This window comes from Momordica charantia (genome assembly GCF_013281855.1).
Source record: "Momordica charantia cultivar OHB3-1 chromosome 9 unlocalized genomic scaffold, Mcharantia_2.0 BLBB01000009.1, whole genome shotgun sequence".
In the NCBI taxonomy this organism is placed as follows: domain Eukaryota; kingdom Viridiplantae; phylum Streptophyta; class Magnoliopsida; order Cucurbitales; family Cucurbitaceae; genus Momordica; species Momordica charantia.
This window is the reverse complement of record NW_028275167.1, coordinates 16,983,471-16,999,278: the sequence shown is the minus strand read 5'-3', so window position 1 is coordinate 16,999,278 and position 15,808 is coordinate 16,983,471. Positions and strand designations below refer to the sequence as shown.

Sequence of the window (15,808 nt, the reverse complement as noted above, 5' to 3'; positions counted from 1 at the left end):
GCCTCTGGTTCATTGTAACCATCTCTTTTTGCATCGAGGTCACAATGTCCAGAGCCAAAACTCCAGCTGGATCTTGCTTCTTTGGTGCTGCCCTAGATATTTGCGAACACCATAGTTCGTTGTGTGAAGCTAAGTCATTTAGGATGTCGACTATCTCGTTGAATGTCTTCTTTGTAAAGGCTCCGTTCGCAGAATTGTTTAGCATCATCTTAGTAGGATGATCTAAACCTCTAAAGAAATGTTCTATCTGGATGCATGCCGGCAAGCCATGGTTCGGACATTTCCTGATTAGTTCTTTAAATCTTTCCCACGCCTCGTGAACAGGTTCACGATCATACTGTCTAAAGGAGATGATCTCCTCTCTGATATCAGCGTGGCGAGTAGGTGGGAAGAATTTTGTTAAGAACTTCTCCACTAACGACCCCTATGTGGTGATGGATCCCGGTGGAAATGCATTGAGCCATGCTCTAGCTTGATCCTTCAAAGAAAATGGAAAAAATGTTAGTCTAAGAGCATCGTCTGTTATACCAGGTAATCGAAATGCATTTGCGATTTGAATGAATGATTTCAGATGATCATGTGGATCCTCATGTTCCTGCCCTCCAAAATTTCCAATTGTCTGCAACATTTGGAACATCATTGGTTTAAGCTCCAAGTTTGCGTGGGCTGGAATAGGGTTGACTATCCATGAATCAAAGTTCTGAAAAGCCGTGGCGGCATATTCTCGCATTGCCACGTCTCTGTTGTCCGCAATCTGAATATGGTTGAATTCATTATTTCTTGCGTGATCCCTCATATTACCGTTAACAGCAGGTGGATCAACCGGATCACGAGGTGGAATATCTGGCATCACTACAACAAATATGCTATTTCATGACGTGCATTGCCCGACATTAATTATTAACCATGTCGGTCACTGACCGACATCTATACGAGTGTCCTTGTATCCCTTTCATGTCAGACAGTTTTAAAGTCGGGCATTGCCCGTCATGTATAGCATTTTCCATGACGGACGTGCTGTCATGAAAGAATAACCACGACGGGTGACGACCGACATCTTTATGACTGTCTTTGTTTTCTGACCGTCATTGTATGTTCGACATTGTTTGTACGCCATTGTTTGTACGTCATTGTTTGTACGCCATTGTTTGTACGTCATCTTTTGTGTGACATTGTTTGTACGTCACTGTAGCTACATCGATATGTGCGTCATGGAATGACTATATTTCGTGACAGATATTGACCGTCATTATTTCGTGAATAAATAAATTAAAAATATAGTTGGTTGCCCAGACGCGGCTAACCAACTATATAGATTTCCTTCACACCTATTATAATATCTGAATTAATATGCAACTAAAACTTTTATCACATTCATCCATTATAAAACAATATCTATTCTAAAACTTAACTAAAAAACTAACCTTAGACTCAAAACACAAGTAATCAAAAGTACAAATTTCAACATAACCTCTCCACTTTTAGAATAACTCAAAACTAGCCAACAATATATCTCTCAATTCCAACCTATTCTATAAAAGCTTAACAAAAACACAAACAATCAAGAGTAAGTACAAATTTCATCATGACCTCCGTACTTTAGACTATAACTCAAAACTAACCAACCAATATATCTCCTTCCAACTTTAACTCAAAAACTAACCTTAAACTCAAAACACAAATAATCAAAAGTACAAATTTCAACATAACCTCTCAACTTTTAGAATAACTCAAAACTAGCATGGTTATAAACAAAACAAACACTTCTATATAAACACCCTTCCACACAAGAACAAATGGGACCGCCCGTCCCTCCAACAAAACTACATTCAGCATAAGAATCTAGACTTCAGCATCATCCAGTCAAATACTTCTATAATCATCCAAAACTAATATGTTATGCAGTAAATTTCAAACTTCAAACTTCAAACTTCAAACTTCTACATATTATAAACAAGACAAAGTATTTCTAATCTACCAATTACTACACAGAAAGTAGTCTGAACCAAATACTTACATCAAATAAACACAACTAATGAATCCATTGGTACAACACAAATCATCCAACAAAAGATGTCCATTCTATTCGAACTTCGACGATTTCTTCTTGTTGATAGGCACTTTTTGTATTAAACTGCAAAAAAAGAAAAAGAAAGATAGTACTAATATAATGACAAATCATATATAAACACATAAAGGTATATGATAATACGTACAAGTTCAGTAATATGAGTATGAGGGTTTCACACTATTTCTCGTATATACTTTTGCAAATAGTCCCTACACTCGATAGAACCTGGTTGTCGAGGACACTACATATAGAAAATTTGAAAAATAACAAAATTATGAGTTATACAAAGGATTTACTACGACATTGTTATGGGTTATTCAAATTTACCTTCACAGGTTTCCAAATTGTAGTACTGCGAGATTGTTGAGTAGAATGTTTGGCTTGCCACATTTTCAATGATCTAAATAATTTGAAACATTAGAATGACATAATTGTAAAAATTTCAACTATAAGAGTTCATGGTACTTACGTGTTTATGATTCCCTTATAATTTTCTTCAATCTTACTTCTTAGAGAGTCCAATACATAAACACAATTCTCTCGGAGATGTATAACAAACAACTTCCAGTGAAAACTATTAATAACAACATGATAATATTATCATTCATGCATGGATAAGGGAAACTATAAATAAGTAAAATGAAGTTAAATTGCTAACTTACCCGCTATTATGTGGGATGAGTACTACTTGTTCTAAGTTACCCATTTCTAACCTGTTGGCTAGATGTCTGGAACAAGTTTCTTGATACATTATTTGTGGTACAATGTTGTCTGGGTCAACCACCAAAAACTTCTTACATGTCTCCTCCTCACATTCATTGAAAGATACCTAACCACAATAGGTGGCTACATCTGGACGAGGCCCATGTGCAATCTATCTTAAAGAAGGTGTTATGGAGTTATTCGGCACCGCAAGAGCAAGTGCAACGTACGATTCAATTTCAAATAAGTAGCTGACATTTAAGTATACCTTAAATTGTATGGTTAGAGATTAAGATTACCCGTTCTCGCAACCAACTACTAAATGTGCGATTATGCTCATCTTGAAGCCACTTCTTATTTTTAGACTTACTTGGATTAAGCTTAGACAAAACATCCATGTGTTGCCTGTTGCAAATATAACATATGTCAATGACAAAGTTATGATCTAGATGATCACTTAATTAGAAAGTTATGAAAGAGATTGAAATTTGCATACCCTACGTATGGAAGCACATCATTTACATTTTGAAGGACATAAAGGTGAGCTTGATCTAGTTGATCCTTACTCGGTTTGCTGTAAGAAGCAATAGACAATGGTCTATCAATGTCTGAATTCTCCTTCCTCATCGATGACCTTAACCCTATTGAATCAATTCCAGATAGATATTCAGAACAAAACTCTACAGCCTCCTCGACAATATAACTTTCTCCAATGCATCCCTCCGGTCGCGTTCTATTTCTTACATAACTCTTCATTATTTTCATATATCGTTCAAAAGGATACATCCACCTCAAATACACAGGTCCACAAAATTCCACCTCTCTTACCAGATGCACCACAAGGTGTACCATTATTGTGAAGAATCCTGGTGGAAAATACTTTTCTAACAAACATAAAATGACGACTATGTCTTCTTGCAAGCCTTTTAACTTGGACGAATCAATTGTTTTGCTACATATAGCATTAAAGAAGAAGCATAGTCGAATAATGGCATATCGAACATATTTCAGTAAAATACCACGAATGGCCACTGGTAACAATTTTGCATAAGAACGTGATGGTCATGTGACTTGAGGTTATTAAGTTTCAATTCTTCTAGCGACACTAGAGACTGTATGTTAGATGAATAACCTTCAAGTACTTTAGTTTCTGATAGTGTCTTACACAAATTCAATTTCTCCACTCGTGATAATGTATAACATGCTGGAGGTAAAAATATCATTTTCTCTCCCACCTGAGGGGCCACCTCTGATCTAATATTCAATTCGACCAAATCTAGGCGAGCTTGTAATCCATCCTTTGATTTTCCTGGAATATCAAGTAATGTGCAAATAAGATTTGAGCACACATTCTTTTCAATGTGCATCACATCTAAACAATGTGCACATGAAGATGCTTCCAGTACTCCAACTCAAACAAAATGGACTTCTTCTTCCAATAACTATTTGAAAGATCTCCATTATTTTTTTCCTTTTTTCCTTCCTTTTTTCCTTTCTTACCAAATGAATATTGGAGTCCACTTGTTTTTGCAAGAATTTCTACTCCACTTAATGGTTCAGGAGCGAATCCCAATTCTGGTTTACCATTAAATGCTTTCTTCTGCTTCCTATATGGATGATTACGAGGTAAAAACTTACGATGCCCGAGATACGCCACCTTCGTCCCTTTTGGCAAATAAATGGATGAAGTTTTCTCCCCACAAATTGGACATGCGTGATATCCTTTTACCGCACAACCACACAAATTCCCATACGCAGGAAAATCATTAATAGTCCACAGTAAAATATCTTTAAGTGTAAAACACCGTTCTTGATATGCATCAAAACATTCAACTCCATCATTCCAAAGCTTATTCAAATAATCAACTAATGGAGCTAAATAAACATCTATGTCATTTCCTGGTTGTTTGGGACCAGATATTAATGCAGTCAACATCAGAAATTTTCGCTTCATGCACAACCACGGGGGTAGATTGTACGTCACCAACATAACTGGCCAACAACTATATTTACTATTTTGTTCACCATGTGGATTGACCCCATCTATTGAAAGAGCAAGACGAAGGTTTCTAGGCTCTAGACCAAACTCTGGCCACAATTTGTCTACTTCTTTCCACGAAATTGAGTCTGCTGGATGTCGTATATATCCATCACTTACTCTTTTTTTGGCATGCCAAGTCAACAAACTTGATATTTCTTTGCTTCGAAACATTCCTTGAAATCTTGGAATTGGAGAGAAGTACCACATGACTTTGGCCGGAACATTTTTCATTGCTTCCTTTGAATCTTTACGAAGCTTCCATCTTGATGTTCCACAAATGGGGCATTCATCTGCATCTGAGAGTTCTTTTCTAAACAAGCAACAATTCTTGCGGCAAGCATGAATCTTCTCATACTTCATCCCAAGAGTACATAAAGTTTTTTTTGCTTGATACATAGAATTTGGAATTTCATTAGGACTTGGTAACATATCACGAACTAATGCCAACAACTTTGTATAACTTCTATCGCTCCATCCAAATTTCGCTTTCAAATCATATAACTTCAATAATGCAGATATTTTGGTAAAGTTCTTACAATTTGGATATAATGGTTGCTTCACATCACCTAGTAGCTCCTCGAAATTTGCTGGACTATCGTCAAAGTAATCATATGCAGCCTTAAACATCCCTATTGTGTCATCAAAATCGTCATCCTCAACTTCTTCTTGTGCACTAGTAGACATACTTTCGATGTTTCTCTTAATCGATATTGATTCACCATGCCAAATCCATGTCTTATAGCTTTGATCAATACCATAAACAAATAAGTGATCTCTTACTACATTCACATGTTGAGACTTTGCATTTACACACTTTAAACATGGGCAACAAATTACATTTGATCTTTTTGAATGTTGTAATACATTTCCAATGAACATCTCAACCCCTAAACTATACTCGGTTGACATTCTATTTTTTGTCATCCACGACTTATCACTAATTAAATCCCCACAGAGACCTTCAATATTCTCCATCAATTAACACAAAATGTAAGTCGTAACAATGATGTGAATTCTATAATAATAACTCATAGCTTAAAATCTTAGAAGATACTTGGAACTAATACCCTCTAGAAGGTACTTACGGCAACACACCAGCAATATTTCCACCCAAACCAGCGTAAAGCCCCTTCAATACTATCTGTCCTCCTCCACGCACAGCTTGTAATAAAATTCCAGGGGGAAAAACCAGCAACTATTCTAAAAGATTATGATACAAAAAATAAAATTATCATCAACCAAGGACAATTTCCGTTTGACCTAGATCTAAATGTCCACGCAATCAATATCATAGATTTATCCACACCTTCACCATCTCAAAATAATTAAATAACAACAACAACAATAATAATAATATACAAACAAAGAGAAAATGAAAAGGAAAACAAGTCAAAAGAACAAACAATACAATAGTTCTTGTGCAATAGAGTATTGGTGAAATTTTCATTCAGAGATTGGTGAGGAATTCATTCATAGAAAGGTTACAGCCAAACAAAAAAGCCTAAAAGACGGTGTCCCAACTCTGAACAGGAAGAATCAAACAAAAGCCCTCGAATCAAAATTAATAGTGAAAGTAGTGTAGTTCTAAAACAACTTGTGATGGGCACTCCAGTTTGAGGCCATGAACTATACAATAAAGAATTTATAGTAACCAAATTCATGACAGAAAACATACTGGTAATCAAATATATTCTAAATAGTATATTTGGCAACAATTTATGGTTGATAACGTAGAAAACTGGGAGCAATCTGAAAGTCAATAGATTCATGTGTTTAGGTCCTATATAAACCCAAATAAGGTCACTCACCAAAGATTATCTTCTTTTCATGCTTCAAACATAAGCAGGCCACAAGATGTGAAGATCGGTTGTTGAGCCTAATTACCAAAGAACTAATCATCAAATAGACTCGAGTTTGAGTAGCCAAAGCCCCAACAAAGCGCCATTTGAAAGAGGAACTAAAGTTACAGTGACAAGGAGTTGGAGGACTAACGGGGCAAGAGTAAGCACCATGAAGATATTCAACTTGCAAATAGAATAAGAATCTAACAGCTCCTTAAGAATTAGAGCACCTTTGCAAAGAATCAAGACTCATTCTGGTTAAATAAATAGAGCTAAACGTATTCTTGAGAAAATTTACCTACAAGGAACTAATCTTTGTTCGGACCCCTTTTTCTGTTTCAAGATGGGATATTTTCAAATAAAAATTGTGTAAACTGAACAAGTCGAAATTTTGAAGAATACACTAATTCATCAGTTTTGAAAATAGAAAAACACATACCATTTCAGTAGTTTGACAAGATGTGTAATTGAACTATGATCTTATAAAGGTTGTGACAAAACTGATGAGTCTAAAGTCTCATTTTCCTAACCTTCTCCTTTTCTGGACAGCACACAAGGGTTTCATTCATAGAAGCATCAATAATACCTCTTTTCTGGAACTCAGAAAACACTCTCCAAAGATCGCCTTTAATATGCTCTCGATTCTCCTAAAATAAGGCCATCGATAAACCATTTGGGCCTTGCAACTTGTCTCCTTCAAAATCAAAAACCACCTTCCTAATCTCTCACAAAGAAAAAGGGGCTTCAAAGCTTTACCTTTCAAACTCGAAAGTAGGATACCAATCTAGACCCTCCATTGAGAAGTCAAGGGAGCTCCATACAACAAAGAAAAAAAGGAAAGGACCTCTCCCTCAACAGCCTGATCCCCCTCAATAAGCTTTCCTTCCACCGTTCTCGAGAGACAAGGAAATTCTTACCCTATTTAACCCACTACACCCTAGCTAAAAACACATACCATTTCAGTAGTTTGAAAAACACATAACCAAACATCATAACAAATTTGAAAAATACTTCTTATTAGGTAAAAACATTTCTTTCCCATCCAAAAAATCAAAAACGTCTACATGAAAATTTGGAGAAAAGAAGCTTCAAAACACTGCCCACTTCTTCAACTTACAAACAGAAAGACAGTTTTTTGCTCTTTTCAAGCCATAACATTGTTTAATTTCATAATCGAATATATTTGAGATTTTGGAAACACAAAAACGACATTTTACTTTTAATAAAAAGCTAAATACACTTCAAGACGTACAACATGCCTTTTTAAAGCTTCAAGGACATCAAATACTCACATGGGTTGTCGTCTAAAGAAGTAAATTTAATTACTGCTTTTTCTTCTACAATGTAAAGCACATTGATTGTTCCTTTCCAATTTTATTCTATTTTAGTCTTTCGATTCTTCAAACCACATGTTTGTCTTGAACTTGGGATAAAAATCAGTTGGTAATTATTATTAGTTTGAATGTAAAGACGAGATAGGAACATTCCACAGAGAGATATGAACTTGATTGTAACTCTACAACCTCCATCTACATTGCTTTCGACCAGCAAAGTATCCATCTAATAACCTCCAGAGTTCAATAAACAGAGATTAAGGAAGACGCAGAGAGATTGGTAATGCTCACCTTCAAGAAAACCTCCTCCGGAAAATGCAACGCCGGTGGGCGTCTGGTAAAAAGCACAGCGTCGAGAGAGAGATGATTTGAGAGCCGGAGCGTAGGCGCGGGAGGAGAGATTTATATGTGATCTGAGATGATTCGCTCCTTGCCACCGAATCGAAGCTCGCCGCTGCTGGTTTTGTCGCTCTCTGCCGCCGGAACTTCCTCCTCACCGTTGGGTCTCGCTCGCACCTGTTGTACGTGGTCGTTTGCTCCTCTTCCCCCGACAATGGAGCAAGGTTCGCGTCGGTTTCACGAGAGGGTAGAGAGGGTTCGCACGGCAAAGAGAGCTGGGGAGGCAAAAAAATTTCGTGGGTAAAAATTTTGGGTGAAATTTTTAATTTAGGGATAAAATTGGGCACTTTTCATGGCGTGCCTGGCCCGCCACTAAAACTAAAACTACAATGGCGGGCTAGGCCCAACATGGATACTTAAAAAAATTTAAAATAAAAAATTCGGCGTGTTTTTTACGTGTCCGACATGGTTGCCTCCGTGTTTTTCTTATTCGACATCGTTTCCTCCGCATTTTTTTTTCGTCCGACATTAAAACTAAGATTTGTTGTAGTGCATTGATGTGCTCGTACTCTCTACCTCACTTTCCGGACTGATTTCACCTTCTCTCTCTTTTTGCTTTTCTAGTTGTTTTCGAAGTCTTTGCTCCTTTCGAGTTTTTCGAAGGGTCCGCTCAATCTCAGGGTCAAGGGGTAGAAGAAAAGATCTTGTGCTCATGCACTTTAACTTACCCTTGTGAGATAAACGACCAAAAATATAGAACAAAAAACGGTGGATGGAAATTACACCCATCAACAATTCACAAAAATAAAAACTAAAAGAATTTTAAAATAATTTTAAAACTAAAGTCCACGGCAACAGCGCCAAAAACTTGACTAAGGTTATGCTGAACGCACGCACTAAGCGTGGTAACAATTCTATAGATGCAAGCACACACCTGTCAGAGTAATATAAAATGGATGGAGTATCCAAGTATCGATCCTCAAGGACTTCTAAATAATTTCCAAACTCTAAAGTTTTAATGAATAGTGAACGTTGAAATGAGTGATTCTTGTAAAATGGGAAGTGGTCACAAATAATGGTTTTGGATTTGGGATTTCGTCTTATAATGGTAAAACCTAGCCCGAATTACTTCAAGTTAGCCAACAAAGAATCAAGGATACACTAAGGACGATATGCATTTTACTTTAGGAACCAACGACTACGCTTTTCACTTGACTTATGTCTAAGCAAGTTCAAAGTCCTAAGACATTCCCTAATGTAACGCCCCGCGTTCTCTGACTCGTTTATTTTATGATTTTAAAAAAAATTGTACCTTGGGATTTCTTCTTTTTTTTCGTTAAGTGAAATTATTGGAACTTCTTATTTTGGAGTTTTAATTTTGGAAAATGTCGAATCAAGTTCATTTTCGTGTGATTTAGATAATTAAGTTCTAAAATTTTTAAAAGAGATTTTAATTAAAACTTAATTAAACTTTTGGAAATTTAATTTTTCCTCTTGGATTTCATTTTGGGTTGTTGTGAGTTTATTTTAATTACTGGAGTGTTTTCTTTAGGATTTTCGCTTCGGGCCTTAGATTTATTCGTTTTACTTTTGTTTTAGTTGAAGATCGTTGAGTTTATATTGTTTGAAAGTAGAATTTTAGTTTCTTCAAACCCATGCGCCTTCTATTAATTTGAGAATTAAGCTTTTAGTTTAAAAACAAAAGAAAAAGGAAAAAAAATAAACAAAACAAAAACAAGAAGCCCTACGATCTCTTTCTTCCTCTCCCTCTTGGTAGCCGCCAGACCCCCCTGCTCAGCCTTCTTCTCCGGCAAGCAGCAACCACGAACAACAGCCGACGATTCTGCACGCAGCGGCGCAGTGGCGGTGATTCTTTGGACCCAGCGGCCGGTGACCCACGCCCATCACTCCTCTGGTGGTTCTGCAACAAGACCCGCGACAGCCATTTGGTGTTCGTTCGCGATAACTCTGACGGATTCCAGCACCATCTGATAGCCGCCTGCCTCCGACCACCAGATCTGAGGCTCTCCCACGAACCCAGCGCCCGACAACTCGATTGTGGTCAAAATCCGGCACCTTCGAGCGGACCACGAGCAAGTCTGGCGAGTTTCAAGCGACGATGCGCAACTCCTCAAAACAGAGCGGACGTTACGTTGTTCGACGCCTCGTACCTGTAATACCCCTCCCCGACACGGACAGAAGCGACTAGCTTGTGTTTAGCCTAGATTTGCGACGTTTTCTTCCTCCCGGTGACTTTCGGTGTTGACCCACATCCGTTCGAAGCTCGATTTAGGCTACCCATACCTTGGCGAGCTAAATCTAAGTGACTCACACATTTACGAAGTCAGTTTTGGTGAACTTAAGTGTGAGGTCGACGCAAAACTTAAGGGTGCGGTTGTGTGTAAGTAGTTTCTTACTAGAGGGATTGGTTGTTGTGTGCTGATATGATATGGTTGTTTGCTCGTGTGCCCATGTGTGATATTTGCAGGTTGCTTGTTGTTGTTATCATTTAGTAAACGTCATTGTTGATAAAACTGTCAATATATCTTGGGAAAGTTATGTGGTGTTGTGCATAAATTGTAGCCAAGTAATCTTGGATGACTATGATTGAATTGTTGTTACGTTCTATTGGTTTTGATGATGAAATTTGTATGCCGGTACTATAATCTGTTGTTTCGAAAGCATATTAAATATTTATAAGAAATCGGTTGTGTTTGATGTATGCTGGGCGTCTATCAATTATATTTTGGCTAAGTTGTTGGTTGTGCCTTTTCTTTGAACGATGCCTGTTGGAGCTGTTGGATCATGATGGACTATTTTAAATTGATTGGTTTTTGCATATGATCATTTTGGAGTATCGCATGTTGGACTGTTATGAGATTGTTGATGCATGAGGCATGACGTGGTAGTAGGTAGGACTCTTGTGAGAGTTTTGAGACATAACAAAGTAAGTAGCACGGGGGCGGGTGTGTGCATTGATGTGTGTGAATAGAAATTGTTCTGGCTGATTTTACATTATAAACATGTTTCTCTTATTATTTTCATTGTTGGACAGGTTTATGAGGTCGATGTTGTTATTGTAACTTGCGGTTATTTTATATATTGGATATGTATATGACTGGTATTCATGTTTGTTGTCTGTAACTTTAGGAACTTACTGATATTGTATGGTTGGTTGGAAGTGATTAGGATTTGTTATGTTGTGAAAAGCATGTTATGTGAAGAATGTCATAGGGTTGTTTGTTGAAGCTTTGTGTGCGCTATGCTGTGAGCAGGTTGGTTGTTGTCAAACATTGTGTCATTGAGACCCGTGATGCATTGAAATCTTACTAGTGGTTGTGTTGTTGTTCGGCTTTGTGGTGGTTGGTGTTATTAGGGAAGTAGTACTGAAATCCTGGTTGGAGGGTAGAAATGATATGTGGAGTTATGAAAGTTACGAAGTGAATGGGTGAGTGTCAGGGGCCTCGGGTATAAATGGTCGAGGGCTGATACGTCACTAATTGGGTATCGAGGCCTCGGGTAAAAATGGTCGGGGGTCGATGCGAGGAGTCTTTCGAAAGGAGAACTATTGGGGCCTTGGGTACAAATGGTCAAGGGCCAATAGACGTTGAAGTCATCAGGGCCTCGGGTATAAATGGTCGAGGGCCGATGCTGCAGGGTCGGGGCTCTGGGTATAAATGGTCAGGGGCCGACTCTGCTCGAAGGAGTTAACTGTGGAAGCCTAGAGTAGCTGTGATAAGCGTAGAGGTACTTGAGATGTTAGGGAGACTAGAGGTTAGTACTGGTAGTTAATGTGTTCCTGGTTGTGGTTGTCACTGAATTTTATCGAATGTGTCTTTGTTTGAATGCATAATGTGATGAAAAGCATGGCTGTGAATGTTTCATGATTTGGTTGAGCATGATGTGTGTGTGTTGATCCTTTAATAAGCATGACACGTTGTTCCTTGATAAGTATGCTGTTTGTGCGTGACCCTTTAGATAAGGGCTGCTTACTGAGTACTGTGGTTGTACTCATCCCTCTTTTCCCCTCTAGTTTGCAGGTATCGAGCTAGCTCTTGGGATGGTGATGGCGAGGAGGAGGCTTGATCGGAAGGACCATTAGCTCTGCTGTGTGCAATTAATTTCTTTTAGTTAGGATAGTTGTGGCCATTTAATGTTGTAGTTGAGTTGGTAGTGCTTGATTTTGTTTAGTTTTATTGTCTAAAGGATGTCGTAAGGTTGCAGATTAATTATTCTGTAGAGCATTAATTTTGTTAGCCTCTTGAACTACAGGATTGTTCTTTATGAATACATTTGTTTAAGTTGATCGTACTTGAATTAGCTTTTGCTTCATTGCCATTCGAGATGTTAATATTCATTTAGTGGATGGTTTATAGTTAGTAAGGTTTCCTTGAAGGGTTTGGTTAATGTGAAGTCGGTATTAAATGGTTATCTATATAGGATGTGAGTTTCTCTCAAAACATTAGTGTTGTTGTTCTAATTGTTCAAGCTCTCGTGAGTGTTGGAAGTCAGAGTAGCGCAGTAGAAGCGTGGTAGGCTTAGTAACAGTCCCTGTTCGGAAATGGTGAAATTCCTGGGGTGTTACACCTAATATGTCTAGTATGAGAGATATCTTAGTTTTAGGATGGAAATAGTCGCAACCTCGGGTTAAGATCCTATGTCTAGGCTACTTAACCGGAACCCTTATGTCTAAGGCGCTCCTCTCCTCGGTTTAACCACTCAACAATGCAAATAAGCAACCTTTTCAGTATTGACTTGTTAAGACTTACAGTGGCCTTCTCCAAATCCAAACTTTTTGGGAAAACATGTTGAGCAATGAGTGGAAAGCAAAAACACTACTTCTTAGCAACTCTTTTTAGAAATAAAAGGCTAACTAGCCATAACCGGGCTAGAGACGGGAATTTAGAAAGACATATTGAAGAAAATACAGCAAGTAAAATGGTTGAAATTGAGATGCATGTGTGAAAAACAAAAGTTAACTAACGGAGAGTTTTGCTCGGGATTGGGAGCTTCGCCCTTCTCTTTCAAGCAACGGGGGAGTGTCACGTGCTCTTTCCTCCAAAAACACAATTCCCTTAACTAAAAATAAAGTAAAGGCAAAGTAAAGATAAGCTAACTTCTGGATTTTTTTAATTTGAATAGGTAGAAAATAACTAAGTAACAACGGAAACAAAACAAAACTCAATAAAGGAATGTAAAGTGCTCAGGATTTAAAAACTAGAAGCAACTAATGAAAGCAACTCAAAAGTACTTAGAAAGCAACAAAGAAACACTAAGAATGATCAAGAGAAGGAAGCAAGGCTTGATGAATTTGGTGGAGAAGCTGCTGGAATTTATAGTTGTGCAGAATTGGTTAGGTAGGTCCTAAAACGCTGGTGGATCACCCATTTCCAACTCATTTGACTGACCAAATCATGCTCAAACTGATAGTGGAACACTTCTTCTACACGTATGCATCGGTTGGAACCACCAAAACGCATTGGAAGACGCGTTTCATTAAGGGCAAAGTTGGAAGAAAACCAGGATTTCTGCAGCCTACCAAGCGTCTGGCACCTCCAATGAAGGTTTTTTCGTCTTTTTGCTTCTTTTGATTAATTTGCACTCCCAAATGGTCCTAAAATGTCATAAATACAATATAAGCCAACCACAAACCATCATATATGAATTTTGCATGAATTGGAACTCAAATGACCGAGAAAAAGTCCGAAACAAAGTTAAAACATAGTAAAAACAGCATCTAAAACCTTCTTTTTACGCATGTAAACAAGCGTTATCACGGCCCACTCTGTAAAGGTTACATACGACTCGATCCAGGTCATTTGTGTGGAGACATGTGAGTGGGGGTATCCTATACAATAAGTTTGTATAAGACCGGACCACGAAATAGTTAATCTTTAGATGTAACACTGTTAACTAATAGATTGTTGTTTCTTAGGATGACCAGACAACTCATTCTCAATCCTGAGTGAGTTATGGACTTCTGCCCGTGAGGGCTCGTCCTTTGATCTGTATGGGTGAGAGTGGCCCGAGTTGCCAACTCAATATTTCTAACATTTTGGGGACGAGACCGAGTGGGGAGCTGGGAACATAACTTCACAAGATGGAATTCACTCCTCTCCGACTTTATAGGAGTAGATAAATGTTCCCTTAAATGCTGACTGCGGTACTTGAACAAGGGGCCCCACTCTCTCATTGGCCCGAGAGGGACTTCCAGATATTGGTCAGACCATAACCGAGTTGTTCATTAGAGGGGCAATGGTATTTAAGGAGTAAGATGTAACTCAGGGGTAAAACGGTAATTTAACCCAACTTGAGTTATGAGCACTCTTGAAGGATTGACTTGTCATTAATGATCGTATATCCATGGACACGGAAACATTCTGCAGTTAGAAGAGTGCAACTGCGGGTCTTTAGTGGAATGACCCGTAGTTAACGAATGTTGATTAAACTCGGTAAATGAGTTTGACCGATTAATCTCGTATCGTTGGAGCTTTGGATCTGTAGGTCCATTAGGTCCCCTTGCTAGCTCATAACGTGTAAAAGGAGGATCAAGTTTTTGGAAGAATTTGAATTGTTCAAATTACTTAAGGGATTATATGTATATTGATACATTATAATATATAGTTAATTATAAATTAAAACTATATATTATGAGAAATTATTTGAATGAGATTCAAATAAAATTCATATTAAAACTATAGGTTAAAAATAATGTGCATAAGATGTACATTAAAACTATAGGTTATACGAGAGAAATGATATAGAATATGATTCTATTTATGTGATAAATAATTAAGTGTTAATTATTTGATATATATATATATATATATATATATAAATATATATATATATATTATAAATATATATATATATATTATTAATATTAATATTAATATTAAACTCCCCTGTAAAGTTGCAGGGGAGTGGGAAGTTGATATGACGTGGGGAGTTACCCGACGTCATTCTTCTTTTTCTTTGTCAAATGAGTTGCAGAAAGGTTCTGCAATTGTTACAGAACGAAAAAGAAAGAACTCCAATTGAATCTCTTCAAGCTCTCTCAATACTCCCTCTCATTTCAAACGAGGTGCTCCCACAAGTACGGTCTCGAGACCCAAGAGGATAGCGAGGAAGATACGATGGTGGTGTTCGGGTGGAAACCATTGAAGAAACATTCTTCAAATGTAAAGTTTTCCCATGTATTTTCTTCTTAACCTTTTTGATTTTGTTTCCCAAATATCACGAACAACGGTCCGCTTCCGCTCCGGGATTCACATTCCTTCAAGGAAATTCAACTTGAGTTAAATAGTATGAGTATACGTCGTAGGTGGAATTCTTCTCAAGATAACCCCGTTTCCGAGCCTTTAGAACTGTCTATACCTCGCCCTCTTTCCACTACTGTTGTTGTGCATGTTGAAGGGCAAGAACAGGTTAGTGGAGACTCTGAACACGACATGGAGCCCTTGGAGCATTCAGATTCGGC

The 15,808-nt window shown here is 37.7% G+C and overlaps 1 non-coding gene and 1 pseudogene across 2 annotated transcripts; one reads left to right on the top strand and one right to left on the bottom strand.

Moving 5' to 3' along the window:
- Nucleotides 1-263: 263 nt before the first annotated feature.
- LOC148209100 (small nucleolar RNA R71) lies at nucleotides 264-370 on the top strand. Its single transcript, XR_015787470.1, has one exon. It is a non-coding gene; the product is annotated as a small nucleolar RNA R71 (small nucleolar RNA).
- A 1,851-nt stretch (nucleotides 371-2,221) lies between these two features.
- LOC148209099 (uncharacterized) lies at nucleotides 2,222-4,840 on the bottom strand (annotated as a pseudogene). Its single transcript, XR_015787381.1, has 2 exons — nucleotides 2,399-4,840; nucleotides 2,222-2,312 (listed from the first exon to the last, which is right to left on the bottom strand). The product of XR_015787381.1 is annotated as an uncharacterized LOC148209099 (transcript).
- Between the last annotated feature and the right edge of the window lie 10,968 nt (nucleotides 4,841-15,808).